This window comes from Cricetulus griseus, chromosome 5 (assembly GCF_003668045.3).
Source record: "Cricetulus griseus strain 17A/GY chromosome 5, alternate assembly CriGri-PICRH-1.0, whole genome shotgun sequence".
NCBI lineage: Eukaryota > Metazoa > Chordata > Mammalia > Rodentia > Cricetidae > Cricetulus > Cricetulus griseus.
In genome coordinates, this window is record NC_048598.1 from 160,847,327 (window position 1) to 160,861,667 (window position 14,341).

A 14,341-nucleotide genomic window follows, 5' to 3' on the forward strand; every position below is an offset into this window, starting at 1 on the left:
CTGTACAGCAAAGGGCATCATGCATCAATGCTGGGCACAGACATCTAATGGCACCAGATGAGAACTTTGAGGAAGGTTTTTCTTACACTAATGAAATGTTGAAGACACTGTTGTTGGGGGAAAATTCTGATATTTACTAACACAATAGGAGAATGTGTATCAACAGTAGTGTTGTGTTCAGAATTGTCTCCATAGGGAGTAAGATCAGATCTGAAAACATCAAAGATCATCAAGTATGTACAACCAAACAGACGAGCAAGGGGACAAGTAGATGTAAAACTAAGAAGAGGAGGCATAAAGACGGAAAGCATTTTCTAGGCACTGAGAAGACAGGCCAGCTGATCAGACATCATGTCCTCAATGTCCTTAGACATGGAAGCCCAGTGTCTCACAGCTTCTCACCTGCTATGACATGTATAATCAGACATTTCCTGTCCCACAGCTGCTCAGTTCCAAATAACCACTCTGAGGCTCAATATTATTTATAAATGCTTGGCCCATAGGTCATGCTTATTACTAACTAGCATTTACATTAAAATTAACCCATATGCCTTATTTACCCTCTGCTATTTCTTTCTCCTCCTAATTCATTTGTATGCATAAGCTTCTGCATCTTTGTCTCAGACAAAGTCATTCTTGTGAGTGGTAGGTGTTTACATTGGTCTTCATCGGGTTCCTGTCCTGAGCAATGCTGGCTCTCTGTTTTCTGTGGAAATATTTCACAGACTCAGCTGCATCAGCCACCTGGACCTCCATTGGTCCACTAGCTCCTGTCTTCCCTTCTCTACTCATGTAGATCCTGCAAGGGAAGGCACAGTGAAATAATGGAACTAGAGCATCCTGAGAGTAGGAAGAAGGGTTTATTGGGATATCAAGCTGCTAGGACTGACTGTCTACCAGAGTCAGGGAGAGGGAAAACAGCAAGGAACAAAAAATCAAGAAAAGCCTTGCCAGTTTTAAGGGTAGTGGCAGAGTGGGGATGGTGTGTACAAGTCAGAATAGCATGGGAGTTAGAGTAGGGGGAAGTGAGGTGTGGGCCAAAACAGCTTGGGAACTTGTGTGGCAACTGATGTCACAGGCTTGTTTGAGTTCTTCGGAAACTAGATGCCGTTGTCAAAGATAGTAGGTTGTCATTTAGGACATTTTTAGTGGCACTGCCAGTTTGGGGACCACTTTGGACCTAACAGATCCTAGCCTTCTCAACTGGACTTCACAGCACAGATGAAGCACGCTTTACAACAGAGATGCCTGTAGATTGGAATTTCTGTATCCTTTGCCCAGATGACACTCACAGCTAATCAATTGTTCCGTGGCAGGGCTAACTTGATGGGAGGTTCCAGTTCTACTTGTCTGTTCTCATTACAAGAAAATTGTCACCTCTTAGCCACAAACCCTTTGATGCCTTAATGATAATTCTAGTTACTTGGGCTTTGTGATGTGTCCCCTTAATAATGCCACTGAATCCCGGAGGGCTAGTGGTTTCTCTATCTTAAGTTTTAAAAATGAACTCCATGAGGGTGTTTATGAATATCTTCATAATTGTTGAGTGAAAGGATAATGGGTCACAGAAGCTGGGAAACCAGCAGGCCAGAATAACAACATGTTTTCTTTTCTTACTGTTGTCTTCTGAGCAGCTTGGAGGAGTGTGACCTGGCTGTAATTGACAAGGAAAACAGGAGGCTAATTTCTCCCTCTGCTGTCTTGTTCATGAGCACTAGCTACATGGGAAGAAATATCTTAACATTGAAGCTAGCTCCAAATGTGACAGCAACCACCTGTGCACCAGTCGTGGTGCAAATATAAATGGGGCTTAATGCACAAACCCAGCCTTCAGGGCTTCTGTGGCCACCTCTGCCACTCAGCACTCACCATGCCTGATGAGCTCCATGCCCTGGTGTTCTCCCACAGGTCTGGTTCACCAGCTGTTTCTTGGATCATTACATTTGATGGGATTCTCAAGGTTGTGAGACTAAGCTTCCCTGGCATTTTCTTTTTTAAATCTAGAGAGAAGAAAGAGGCATTTTCATCTTCTCATTGCAGCTTTTAATGGGACATCAATATTTTTTCCCTTGTTATAAGTGGAGTGCTGGTTACTCTATGGAAAGGCACTGGAGTGTGTAGAAAGAACAAAAAAGATGGTGGGAAGAAAGAGTGGATTGCTACCTAGAGCCAAGAGATGAATAACTAGCTACACACACTGAGGGGCAGTTAATGAGGACAGGCTCTGAGGTTGTCCCTCCCTGGCTTGAATCAATGGCTGCTTATCTCACTGCCTGTCAGTTCTTTCATGATAGAAACAAGAAACAACAGAAGATTTAGCTACTTTCTATTGTGCAAAAAGTTTTGAGGTATGTCAAAGTGCCTGATGACGCAAGATTCCGAGGTGAAATCTACTGAGGAATCAAAAGAAAGACCCCTACGGTAACCTTGGGGTCTGCAGAAGGCTCCCAGGCACTGGGGGCAGTGAGCAAGCCAGGAGACTCTACTTCTCCTCATTTTTTTTTTTTTTTCTGAGTTCCTTTAAGGTCTAAGTTTACGGAGAGGGTAAATGAGACAGTAGTGCACGTTAGTGGTAAAGGTGTACTTCTTCAAATAATACTAATAATAGCTGAAACAATATTGTCAAGTTGAAGGCATAAAAGGCCACTATGGAAACCAACAGTACAGCAACATTGTGGTCACTGACTGCGTGTGCTTTGATGTTTGGCTTCTCATCGCCCTTGTACAGCACTCGCAAGTGGTGATCACCAGAAACGGCTCTAACACGATCACGTTTATAGCCCACCCTTGGCCCTCTATTCCTCCTTCCAGTTCTCACTCTGTTCTCACGCCTCTGGTTTATCCAAGACTCCAGCCTTCAGTCATCCTTCCATCTCACAGAGCACCACAGCTTTGAACCAAGCAGTTGGCCACCTTCATCTGCCTTCCATGGCCACTGAGTGCTGCTGGAGAAAGTCACAAAACTGTACTCATGGGAGCCATTACAAATTCATAATCTTCAGTGTCAGCTGCCCTCAGCACCATCCAGGAAGTCTTGTATGTGCGTGGGAATTATGAGCTCTAGCACATTCAACCCAGGCCTCTGCCTCTCCAACAACCTGGTTTACTAGCTTCCTGTCGTCTCACTCAGCAAATGATTCTCCTGTCACAGAGATAAAGTAAGGCCGTGAGGAGTGGCTTCTTTAAACTCCCTCCACATCCCTAAGAGATGCTGGTCTCTACTCAGCACTGAGTCCTCCAAAGGAAGAAACACTTGGCTTCCTTCTCAAGAACAACCCCTATCCTGTCCCCTGAACCTGTTATCATCTCCGGAAGCAGTTCTGCCTCCTTCACAAAACAACTGTGTCTCCCAGACACATCTTATTCCTCTAAAATCTGCTTGCCATCCTCTGAATACTACTAGTTCTCGAGGATGAAATGAGGATGTTTCTTCCCTGTTTTGTCATTTTTGATTGGCCCTAAAATCTTGGACAAAAAAGTCACCACCTCTATGATGTCTTTTCTGGCCCACACCATCCTATTACTTTAGGTTTAGTGTCTCAGCATTATCATAGCTTCCTCTGTGGGATTTCCTAATTTCTATCACTTATCTACCTGCTTAGTATTTATTTCTTTATACAAATTAATATAGAAAAATTGAAATTGCAGAGAATGCCAGCCTATAATTCCTATACTGATTTAATCAATACTATCTTTTGGCATATTCTAATATATATTTCTAAGAATGCCAATATATTGATATTGCTCTCTTATACCATAAAGTATTTCAAAGTGTTGCTTTTCCATATTTATAAATGTACTGATACATAATAATTTTAGTAATTATCGAGTATCACGTCATATGGATGTCTTGTTAACACTATTCCTGACTGTTAATCAGTTAAGATGTTTCAACTTCTATTATTATCAGTGTTGCAATGACTGTGCATAAATATCTGTGCACATTTCTTGTAAGATATTCTTAGCCACGTTGCTGGGTTGAGGAGAATGCTGGATAGTGCTCGGTAGGTATTTTGTTCAAGGCCTCACTCTACTAACATTTTCAGCATTTGAAAGAACAGATAGGAGAATGAACTGCTTTCATGGTGAGCCTTCAGCATACTCATAACATTTAGCGGAAGTTTTCTCTGTTCAGCATTACTCACTGGGCAGCCAGCTGGGCCGAGGCAACCAGTGGGCGTTGTTAGAAGTTATGTAGGAAGCCAAAGGTCACTCCAGCCCCTCTTGTTAACACCCGCTGTTATTGCCCAGCCTCCATTTTTCATGCTATCAACTCCTCTTAGCACTGTGCTCCCAATATTTGAGGAACCTGACTTGAACACATTTTCTGGATGATGCGTAGTACCTGTGGACTTTTTAAGAATGTTGGAATCTTTTTTAAAAGCCAATGATAGGAATACAGGAGGAAAAGAAATTGGTGTCTGGCAGACATTACCAACTCACCAGGGTTGCTCAAGTATTTTTGACTTGAATTCTGCAGCAATCAAGCACTCAAGACTCAAAGTTCAATAGGATCTCCAGGTTTTCAGCCTAAAAGGCTAAAATCACAGTTGAACAAGACAAGGTGGAGAGGATTAAAAATGGGTTGAAGCTTACTAAATGATGGACCGTTTCTAAGAATCAGGAACTGTATCCTGCTAAGCACTGGAGACTAAACACAGCAATAACCAATCTCTTCTCTAAAACTTCTTTTCTTTGTAAATGATTATTTCTTTCTGCTTTTGAAATTACGATTATATCATTTTCCCCTTTCCCTTTCTTCCTCCAAACTGTTCAAATATACCCCCTTTCTCTCTTTCAAATTCACTGCCCCCTTTTCATCAATTATATATTGTATATTAATTATAAAATCTATAAGTACAACCTGCTCAGTCTGTATAAGGTTATGTGTACACATGTTTTCAGGAATGAATTTAGTATTGGATCACCAATTAGAGTACGCTTTGTTTCTTAGTTGCCTGTAGTTATTTGTGGAGGGCTGAGGTTCCTGGCCTATCCCTATCCACTTTATCATGTTTATTGTTCAGGAGTACATCATCACGGCCCAGGTCTTCTCTTTTAAACATCAGTCCGGATGTTCTGACAACAGTGAGAGGAAAGGGAAGTGGGAAGACCTGGCCACCTTGTCACTTGTGCAAATACCCCAGAAGATTTTTCAAATTGATCCAGGACTGGCCCTTGCCAGTGTTTGCCAAATCCATTCCTTTTCCTCAAAAGGGATTTCCTGCTTCTAGAAAGCCCTAGCCTTTTTGTTTTTGCATTTCTGATGCAACTTTAGGAGATATACTGAAGGAAATGTCACTGGGAGGTTATAGCTCAAAGCGCATGAGGCTTGATCCAAGTTGGCAAACTCTTTCACAATCATTATCCTGTTCCAGCACCAGGAGTGCTGTCAGAGGCTGCGGCTTTCACTGTGTTCTGTCTACAATTCTCTGCTGTCATCTTACACATTAAACTACTGTTATAAACAACAAATGTGTGAATATTGGTTGTCAACCCGCATCGATTTGGGCACACCTGCCAGAGGTTTTCTTGATCAGTTTAATTGAAGCAGGCAAGACCCTCCCTAAGGGTGGGCCACACCTTTGAGTGGTAGCTCAGGCAAAAGGAAGTCCAGGAAATCAAACCTTTTGTCTTTGCTGGCTGTCACACCGGTTGGTGCATTATCTTCTTTGATGGTGAAGGGATTAAACTCTCCCAGTTTTACAACTGAATTTAGGTTTTCTGAGAGGGACAAGCAGTATATCTCCCAACAAAGGACCATTTATCAACAAATTACATTCAGGGCCTAGGGAGAGAATATGAACAAGGTCTGAGCCAGCCCCCCCTACAGTATCTCAAGGCAATGACCAAACAGGTTCAGATGCTGGGAATTGTCCAAACAAGCCCAAAGATGGAAAAATTGTAGTCCTAGCCAGCCCATGTTAGCCCTAGCCAATCAGAAATGTACTAACATAACTGCCACTTGCTTAAGCCAATCATAGATAGGATGACCTAACCACTTCTGGAACACCCCCTTGGCTGTGCTTAAAACGAGTTTGTACTCTCCACTCAGGGTCATCGCCATTTTGCCTTTGTGTCAGATAGCTGACCCCAGCATGATGGAACTTGTATTCTTGAGAAAATAAGTGTTGTTGCTAATTGCATACATGGATGCTCGTCTTTTATGGGACTTCTCTTGAACCCTAACAGGTGGCATCTTGCCATTGCTGCTGCAGCCACCACAATCCTTCACTGGCTTTAGAAGCCAGCATCTTTGGTCTTCAGATGTGAATTGCAGCGAGGTCTCCAACCCAGGCCTTTGGCCTAGTGCATCGAGTAGCTACCAGGTTCTAGGCTTTTCCAGTGTGAAAGCTGCCACTGCTGGGCCTCACAGGCTGTATTGTGCATGCCAATCTGCTAAGTCTGCTTTGAGTATCTGTTCCTTCTATCAGCCCTGTTCCTCTGCAGATGCATAGCACAGAAAGCTGCTTCACTGGTGTTTTATTTTCCTCTGAGAAGAATGATTATTTTTCCATGTACTTTTGTGGCCCATCTTTTTAAAATCTATCCACTTGTTTATCTAGTGACATTTTCTCCCTTTCTTTCCAGTATGTCTCAGATTCATGGTATCCTATTTTTATATCAAGTTTGGTGCACTTTAATAAATAAAGATATTGTTGACATCATCATATCGAGGCAGTATAGAGGGCATAGGAACTTATGGGGATACGGGAAGGGAAAGACACACCTACTCTGGAGTCCACGTGAAGTCTGACTGTTGAGAAGCATTCAGAATTCAAACACAATTGATAATCACTCTAACTGTGGCAGCAATAGAGTCAATCTGCTTTCACATATAGTTTATGAGATAATAACAAAGACCCAGGCTTAAAGCATATGCAACCTTGAGGAGAGCCTTGTTCCTGAGAATTTCAAACAGGACTGTTAGCTTTGTTTACAGTGAAGACAGCCCGCTTGCCTTTTGCTCTGGGATCCCCACTTTCACCTCATTGCAATCTTGCCAGGTGTGTTCAGGAGCCACTGCCATCTTATTTCGGTTTCTTGACAACCCATTGATGAGAATAGCTTTGAACTCAACCAAAATCTAGATATGACTGGTGCAGAATCAATGAACCAATGTGCTGTTTGGTGCAAGTTTTTTCTTTCCAAGCCCCTCTCTTATTACCCCGCCTCTCTCCCCACTGTGTACACTTGCTTGAGTGTCCATGTGGAGTCCAGAGGTAAATTTCTAATATCTTCCTTTATCAAACTCCACTTTATTTTTTTGAGACAGGGTCTCTCACTGAAAAAGGAGCTTGCCATTTTGACTAGACTGACTTGCTAACAAGCTTTGGGGATCCACCTCGGTTGTACCCACGCCACCCTGCCCAGTGCTGAGCTTAAAAGCACACGCTGTCGAGGCCAGCTTTTTAAAATGCATGCTAGGGATATGAACTCAGGTAGTCATGTTTTACCACAAGCCATGCTACTCACCAAGTCATCACCCTAGCTCTAAAATACCTTTACATTAAACAAAAGCTTACTTTTATGTGTATAATTGTTTTGCCTTCATGTGGGTAAGGGTACTGCATGCATGCCTAGTGCCAAAGAGGGTAGAAGCGGGTGCGGCATTCCCTGGGCTGGAGTTACAGAGGGCTGAAAGCCACCAAGTGGATGCTGAGAACTGAACCCCAGTCTCTGCAAGAGGAGCAAGTGCTCCTAACTGCTAAAGTTTTTCCCCTAGAATGTCTCCAATATAACCCTAACCCTGCTTGCTAGTGGGTCCCTCTGAAATTCCTTTATGCTTAGAAGCCACCAATCCCAGTTTGGCTCTAGTGGAGGTTCTTAAAAAATTTAGGGGAATTCCTCCTGCTGACCTGGGTCCCAGAGGAGCTGGGGATTGAACCTAGGATCTCATACATGCTAGGTGAGTACACTGAACTAAATGACCCCAGCCCCTCCAATTTTCTTTCTTTTTAACAAAGAGAAAGAGGAACTCCTTTTTGAAAAAAGACTGATTTCTGTTATTTAAGTGACTGTGTGTGTCTATTTGTACATGTGCGTGGGCAGGTGCCCACAGAGGCCATGGAGGCTCCTTTGGAGCTAGTGTTACAGGTATTTGTGAACCATCTGAGGGTGGTGCTGGCATCTGAACTGCAGACGGGATAATAACTGCAGGTGGGATAATAAGGACTCCTAAGCATGAGCCATCTTCCCAGCCCCCTTCGAGTTTCTTACAGGCTGACATCCTGTTAGTTTCCCTGCACTTAGTCATGTTTTCCTCTCCTGGAGAAAAATGACCAAGTACTGTCAGCAGTTGTTCTGAAACAGCAAGACCTGTGCATGATTTTATGTGAGTGAGAAGATTCTCACTGTTGACATAAGCAGAACTCACAGACTTGTAATGCCTGCAGAGGCTTTGGAGAGTTTCTCAAAGTGATATCTGGGTGCCACCTGTGAAGACCAGCCTGCTTCTGAAACTACCACAAAGCCTCCCTGGGATTAAATCAGCTGCATCCTCTTTGTACTGTTGGCTCCAACACAGGTTTCATTATTTGGGTGGAGAAACTCCCCCCCTCACCCTTCCTCTTACCTGCCACTCACACTCTCTCCAGTAACACTTGGATGGAAATTTTGTCTGTTTCTCAGGAAGGTTAGGATCCAGAATTGCTGGTATATAGTGGAAGACAAGTAAGTAGAGTGGTAAACCCAGCCCTGTGGGATCTGCCAGCCATGCCATTAAAAATGTGTGGTTTCTTAAAACATATCAGTCACACATACATAAAATTCTATAAAGCCAGTAAGAAAACCAGGAGTCCCTCAAACCCCGCCCCACCACTTGCATAATCCAGAGGTAATTCTTATCTTTTTCTTCTTGTCCATTAAAAAAAAAATATGTGTATGTGGATGTTATGTCTGTCTCTGTGTATGTGAACACGAGTGCAGGTGTCTGCAGAGGCCAGAGGTGTCAATCTTCCTGGAGAAGGAGTGACAGGTGGTTGAAAGCCACCTGTTGTGGGTGTTAGGGAATTGTGCAGGTGCAGTATGAACACAATTGCTAAGCCATCTCTACAGCAATTATTTTGTAGCAAGCCCCTCCCTTTCTCCTTCCCTCCCTCCCGCTTCCTTCCTCCCTCTACTTTATAGAATAAATTCACAACCCCCCTGGTTGTGATCACAGGGAAATGCTATGCCAAGTGCTGCTAAGCCAGGTTAGCGGTTCACTCCTAGGATACTCCAGTTAAACTGGAAGAGAAAATCCTAAGGAAAAGAAGACAATGAGAAAGTTATTCCTATCACGGAGTCCCCGGGTAGGAGGCAAGCTCAGGAGCAAAGGGCTTTTAAGGAGAGGGAAAGGAGACATGGAAAGACAATGGCCCATGTCAGGCAAGTGTCTCTTCTTTTTTTTCTAGAGTCTGGAACATGGCTATGGATGTCTACCTCCAGCAACATTGTAACTAAAGAGTAAAGGCAAAGGCCAGAGGACGGTCTGGGTTTTCTGAATCCAAAGATACAGCAGTGGGCATCTTGACTAGTTAAGTGAGGCCTCTTTTTAGAATCCAGAGTGCTGAACGAAAGAGAAGTGGGGCTCTGCCAAAGACATGAACACCCCCCAAAGCTGCCCTGTTTCAAAGTGTGGTGGTCTGTGGGTATAGTACCTGGGAATTATCTAGTGGGTTCTGCATGAGCAGAGGCACCTCAGAGACTTCCCAGAAATCTCTTCTGTGGAATAAAATATTTTCTCAAAATGTCATCCTAAGTTTTAAGGCTATTACTTTTCATCTTCCCTGTCACTTCCTTTTCTCAGGCTATCAATTTCTTTAGCACAAGATTCTGTAACAGACTTAATTGATTTATTAACACTTCTCAAAGTTTAGGCAATAACAGCAATATTTTCTTCCTACATATTAAATTAGCAAAAAACCCTAGAAGCAGTATATCATATTAATATTTCATCTTTAAGAAAAGATACAAGGATATATAGATAGTAGGAGGGTAGGCTCATTAGCATGGGGGGGGGAAGGCACTGCTTAGTAGTGCTAGAGGAATATTCAGGTGACTTTGAGAACAGAACCTCTCCCTTCTTGGCGAGCCAGGGCACTTGTCTTAGTTAGGGTTACTATTCCTGTGGTGAAACATCACGACCCAAAGCAACTTGTGGAGGAAAGGGTTTATTTCACTCACAGTTCCGTAAAACAGCTCATCATCAAAAACAGTGAGGGCAGAACCTCAAGCAGGGCAGGACCCTGGAGGCAGGAGCTGATGCAGAGGCCATGGAGGAGTGCCGCTTACTGGCTTGCTCACCATGGCTTGCTCAGCCTGCTTTCTTATAGAACCCAGGGCCACAAGCACAGGGACAGAACCACCCACAATAAAATGGCTGGCCCTCCCTCATCAATCTGATTAATAAAATGCAGTCAGAACTCATAGAGGCATTTTTGTCAATTGAGGTTCCTTGCTTTCAGGTAACACTAACTTGTACCAAGTTGATAAAAAAAAAAAAACAAAAAAAAAAAACAAAAAAAAAAAAACTAGCTAATATAGCTCTGGAAAATGCCATAGCCCTCAAAGCTACCCAGCGTCTGTGGCTTTCAGGTTCTTGTCTCAAAAATTCAAAGAATGAAATTGACAGACCACAGAAGGTGAGTTTTAGAAAGAAGTTTATTCTGGATTCATAGGTGGGAGCTTAAGAGGGGAGAGAGGAGGAGAAAGGGAGACAAAGCAGTAGTGAGCACAGAGATCCTCAATGGATGGGGTGTCCCAGGAATAGGATGCTATTGAGCTGCTAGTCTGGGCCTTTTAAAGGACTTATGGAAAAAACAGGGGTGTGGTATAGAAGACGAACGGGTCCAGTTGGCCAGCCCAGTGTCCAAGTGCCTCCTCTCAGCTTCAGCTAACACACATGGCTTCTAGGCTGAGGTACTCCTTTAGGAGAGGTTGAAGGGCAGGAACTCGAATTCCTTTTGGCATCCCTGACCTCTAGACAGAACATTCTGGGGATTGCTTTGGGGTTCCTGTCCTTCTTGTCCAGTTTCTGTCTACGGTTCCCACCAATGTGATTGAAGAGCTGAATCACAGCAGGACTTCATGTGACTGTTTGGACACTCCCTAAGCTGGCTGTGTCATCATGTCTCTAACACCATGACATATCCATCTGGTATACCCCACATATGGACCAAAAAGGGAAATAAACTATTCCAGGAAAATCCTCAGTCATTCCCAGGCTTCTGTGTCCATCTGGACCTCTGATATGCTATAAACCTTAACCCATGAATAATCCTAGTGCTATTAAGTTTGCTCCTAGAGGGTTATCTAAAATCCTAATGAGAAGCTTTACCCACTCCTTGTGTGTATCTGTTTTTTTCCTTAATAAATTCCAGCTTTGCTTCCTACTGACTTGTCCTGCAATATAACTCAAGGGCCTATTGGCAACTGAATAGAGGCCTCTGTGGACAACTTCTCAGACCTTACAGATAGCAGCATGGGCTTTGTCTCCCACTGCTGGTGACAGTGGCACTAAAATGGGTACAAAACTTTGGGGACTGAATTTATCAGCATTTAAATATAGGACACCAGAATATGCCACCCAAAACACAAATTAAAAAAAAAAAAACAGAATATACTGTTCCACAATATGCTAGGCTGGCATAAGCCTTATTTTGAAAAACAGCAAATATTGAAAAATATCTGAAAACAGCAATGTTACCTTCTTTCTGTAAGAGAAATTTGTCTCTAAAGGAAATTCCCAGTTGTAAGGGTATCTCCATGTTTGTTCCAGGAAGGCCTATGTCACAAACAACTCTTACCACTGGAAGGCAAAGAGCTACATCTGCTAAGGGCATTTCATTAGCTTTTTATTTTTGGCAGTACCAGGGATACTAAAGTTTCATGATCTCCAGGCAAGCTCTTTGCTACTACTTCTGTTCCCTAGCCCCTTGTTCTTGCTTAGTGTGCTTCCTTGTTCATCTCCAATCCTTGGCTTTCCTACACACCTTTTTTTTTTCTTTAGCTGAAGCTAGCTAAGCTTGATGTCTAAACCATTTATTTGAGATAACTCATTTTTCACTGGATCGCTCCCATGTGAACATGAGGCATATGCATTAGCAGCCTGCAGTTGTTTTTTGTTAAACTATCTTTTCTTGTGGCAGCTCCTGCTGTCTGAGTAATTTCCCTGTAAAGCTTGTTAAGATCTAGGAGGTTTGCTATGACTAAATAATCTTAAAGACAGACTTGCTCCTTAATACAGGAAATTCTAAAGGGGGTCTCCTTAAGACCCAAAGTAAACAACTCAGGACTCAGGAAGTTCCTGAAACTCACCAGATACACAAGGTCTTTCCTTCCCCAAGGTTCTATACACAGTAAGGTCTTCTGAGGAGGCCCAAAACAGCTGAGTTGTCTAAAAGACTCTTCAAACTGTCAGGCTGCCTATAAACCATGCAGTGAATTGTAGGTCTATAACTTTCCTGAGCAATTACCCATGCTGTGGTGGATATTCTTACTTTCTGTTATTTCTCTTCCTCTAGATAACCCCAAACCCGTAAGGAACAATACTCACTGGTTCACCAAGCTAGACTTTGGTGGTGTCCTTACTGCTTCCTCAGTGGGATGAGTAGGTGTTTGTTTCTGTCTCCCCAGGAATCATGTCATATAATAGTCCCTTCAGAGAACCAGGTAGAGTACAGCAAATGTTATGCTTTCCTCTCTTACAGAAGAAAATCACATACAAAATCCAGGATTCCTTTGACCTTCCAATTGCAGTCAGAAAGCCATTTTTGTGTGAGGCTCACTATAAGGAAATAATACAAAACATGAGACATGCTCTTTGTAAGAAAAGATTCTCAGTGTTGCTATTTGTAGAGCCAAAAATTAGAAACAAAGTAAGAGAGAATAGAGAAATGGCTAAATAAGTAGAACATACTCTTTACCTTGCACATGCATGATACAATATACAAATAAATCCCAACATTGAATAAAATACCCATTCAGAAAAAGAAAGCACCAATCTCATAGCTTATGCCTCATGAACATAACTTCATATTCCTTGTCCACTAGCATTAGTCTATTCTCCCGGTAATTTCTTGTCCACCAATATAACTATTATTCATAAAAAGAACATTTCAACAAACCAATAAACTCTTCAGTAGAAAGCACCAGTTCCAAGTTGAAGAGAAGGGAACATGGTAGCTTCACTGGGAAGCACCACAGGCCAGAAGATAGATCTTGTGGAACCTGGGTTGGCTTGGAACTTACTTTGTAGCCCAGATTGGAATCAAACTCTCAGCAATCTAAGAGTTTAAGATGTCAACTGCTAAATTCTCTTCAGATTTACAGGACTCAGAACACCTGCTCACCTCTGTAATCTCTCCCTCCCTTAGTCTTTGGTTCAATTCACCAGCTAACAAAATGTAAATTTGCAGAAAACTCACATTTCTGTCTAAAAAGTGCTGTAGGAGCCAATCACAGGGTGAGGTCCACTGAGACATTCCCAAGAAGGCAGAGTCATGCTGTAAGAGCCCCTTAGAACACAGTCCTCCCCACCTGCCCCACCATTTCTTACCTCCTGAGCTCTCTGTGTTCCTAAACTCACCAAGATGGAGCTCTGAGGTCAGTGGTCTGTTCTCGTTAGATGCTAGCCTAACCAACATGTCCACCACACTGGGTATCATGTTGGGAATAATGCCGACCTAATTTTAGTCACAAGCTCCCAGTTTTGCTGGAAAACAATTCTGAACCTTAAATAAAACTCCCAAATGTGAATGAAATTGTGTTCTTACTACTCTGACAATTGTCAAGATGGGGCTCACTTCTTTGTGGCAGTGAGCAGTAAACTCAGTGCTGTATCAGTCTGGGGAATGAACACTCAACAGTGTAAACCAGGCTTTGGGTACACTAAATCTGAATCCCACTTACCATCTTATGCCTATGCAGAACTGGGTGTGCATGGTTAAAGTGAGATGCATTAGGGAAGGGAATGTCTATCTAACTGGCTATCTAAATGGCTGTCAATACAAACAGAATTCCCTCACCACACCCCTTTTCTTTAACTCTATAAAAGGAAGCCCCAAACAATAATTGGGGCCCTTGAGTAACCTTATGGTGCTTGTGGCTTGCTATCATGGTTTTGCTTTAGATAAAGTTTCCTTGCTACTGTTGCAAATTTTGTGAGACTTTACTTTATTTAGCCCTTTGAGTAAGAGGCCAAGAATCTGGGAACATCCACCCTAGACCTGAACATTTGTTAAAAAATAAAACAAACAAACAAAAAACCTAAAGAACCCTTTCTCTATGATTTTCTTATAGAATTATGACCATGTTTCAGTATTCAGACATTTTGATATAAACCACCCTGTAATGTGTA